Here is a 2,500-nt window from a genome sequence, read left to right as displayed (position 1 = left end):
TGGGATGCTTGTGGGAAATGTTCATAGAGACTCCTCAAGGGTAGCAAAATGTCAATGTGTGGGCAGAACTTACTTTTATTTTTACCTCTAAAAGGTATCCACTGTAAAGCATAAGACAAAAAGTTCTTTTAACATATGTTCTCCTGCCTAAGTCCCCTAAACATGATAAAAGAACTCTCATAGTGGTCTATTTTTACACCCTACATGCACCTGAGCTGTACCAAACGATAAAGAGTAATCCCTAGGAGGTACAAGCATCCCTTTACTGTTATATTAGAGTATCCCCCCTCTAGTTGTATTCTTTTAAGTAACCCTCAGTCTACAAATTATTTTATTTCTATTTCACCAATTCAAAAACTGTTCAGTATAGTCTTGAAGTACAAAACTACTCAAAAACCATATCTTCACATCCCTCTTTGATTAAAGGAAATTGCAAATTTACAAGTGCAGCACATAACTGAAACAAAATGTCAGCATAGCAATGCAATATGAAGGAATGAAGCGTACAATTTTGAAGTCTTTCAGCCTAGCATTAGTTCTTTCAACATGAATCCAGGCTTAAGCTATGGCTTTTGTTTTCTTGACCTCACTCTCTGTGAAAGTTCCATTATTCAGGAAAGGTGGGATATTGACACAGACACCATGTGGTACAATATCCTGGATAAGGAAACCTTTGTCAGCCAGAATCATATCTCCAGCTGTCAAATGATTAAGAAGTCTGGACTGCTGCACAATAGTCTTTGAAATAGAACCTGGATACAGTCGGCTGACATAAGTGACGACTCCATTTGGTGCAAAACCAACTATGACCTTATTGGAATTCATTCCTCTGTATGACGAATATGTTGCATTTTGCTGACTCATCAATCCAGGTGCGGCAACCTCAATGTCTGTGCAGTCTATAACAATCCCACAGGATTCGAATTGCCTGAAGGAGGACGGTGCAGAGATCTTGGTTTTTTTTTACGGGATGGAATTGACATCATGAGGTCATCCATCCAGCAAAATACATGTAGTTCACACTATCTTTAAATCTAAGAGCATGGTTTGCAACAATGTTACAGACTTCTTTGGCTGGAAGACCTGTCTCCATTTGTATGACATCTCCCTCAAGCGCAGACACGGTGTACTTGTTCCTCTTGTACTGGACAGTTTGGTTAAGTTCCTTTAGCTCCCTGTTGTGCAAATTTCACTCCTTAAGAAGGAGCACATCAAAGTGCCAACACATTCCCCCCTTCAGAAAAAGTTGATAATTTATTTCCGTCCTCAGAAGAGTGGGGATTTTTTCCAATACCCTTCAGAAATATTTGAAAGATGAAAGAGTGCTGACACGTGGACCCCTCAGAAATGCTCTTCAGACCCCCCTCAGAAAATCTCGTCAACAGGGGGGGTGTGGATTTTAAATGGAATAGCTCTCAGTTGCCCATGCATCTTTAGAAGGAAACAAATAATTATATCTCAAGTGAAAAGTGTTTCTTTGGCTGAGGAACACAAAACACAGAAGAGTACGTAACTTTTTTGTTCACGGTGCGAGATGTCGCATTGCAAAGTCGACAAGTAATTCATTACCTCAGCAACCAAAGTAAGAACCCGCATATGGTATTACATTCAAATTAATAACTTTCCTTTACTTTAAAACAACTTTAAAACAATACTAATATGCCAAATATCTCTCTCGGATGTTGTGTAAGGAATGACTTCATGTGCACTGGCAAATTCACTTAAAGTGTTGGCAAAATGATTGGATTCACCTAATAAATGAGATTTCTCTGTTGTGTGACCCTTGGTACCTGGGTGATGAGACTCAAAGTCTACACTCAAGAAACAACGACTCATGACGAAATGATGCAAAAAGAAAATCATAAAAGCTTTCATTTGTAACATATTTAATAGAAATTTCTACAAAGACAAGAAAAATGTCTCATACATAGTAGTTGTATTAGTAACTCTCTCTATGTTCTCAAGTGAACTAACCTATTTACAGAAGAAAAACATGTTTTCTGTCAAGTTTCATGGAGGCAATGAATGCTGTGCCATAGTGATTGCCAGATGCTGAGTTGCTGGAAGTATGGTTAGCCCTTACCATTGGTTAAAAAGTTTAAAAATCTCATGGTATCATAGTGGTATTTAACACAGTCACTGGTTAGAGCAACATAGGCAAGGATTGCACACTAATGAAATGCAGGCCCTATATGATAAATGCCACTAGGAGTCTCCTTAACCACCTATTCAAATTAACATGTGTATAGAAATGCTGGCAATACATCATAACAAACGCCCCCATAACTCACTTTCTCAAGTAGACAATTAACAAGTAACCCATTCTTTAACCTATTTACTGATGAAACTCTTACCATAAACTCACATATGCAAATAAATAGTTAAAGTGCTGCTGTGACCAAAAAGTCAATAATTATTCCTCTTTTTCTTTGGATTTCAAAACTGTGAAGTAAACACTATATTAAGTGATCCAAGTTTTAAGCCTTGATTTAATAAAGAC

The 2,500-nt window shown here is 37.6% G+C and overlaps 1 protein-coding gene across 3 annotated transcripts in view; it reads right to left on the bottom strand.

Annotated features, from left to right (window-relative positions):
* The window catches only part of LOC137981218 (uncharacterized), an 8,613-nt gene that overhangs the window by 2,368 nt on the left and 3,745 nt on the right, over window positions 1-2,500 (bottom strand). For 2 of the 3 annotated variants that reach the window (XM_068828550.1, XM_068828551.1), the window contains one exon: window positions 1-2,500. This exon is cut by the window's left edge and continues 2,368 nt beyond it; it is cut by the window's right edge. The exons of the other annotated variant lie outside the window; for it this stretch is intronic. The gene's annotated coding sequence lies outside the window, so the exon portion shown is untranslated. 3 annotated transcript variants of the gene reach the window in all.

Source organism: Montipora foliosa, chromosome 12, assembly GCF_036669935.1.
Source record: "Montipora foliosa isolate CH-2021 chromosome 12, ASM3666993v2, whole genome shotgun sequence".
NCBI lineage: Eukaryota > Metazoa > Cnidaria > Anthozoa > Scleractinia > Acroporidae > Montipora > Montipora foliosa.
Note: the sequence above shows the minus strand (reverse complement) of the source record. Positions and strands in the feature narration are given on the sequence as shown.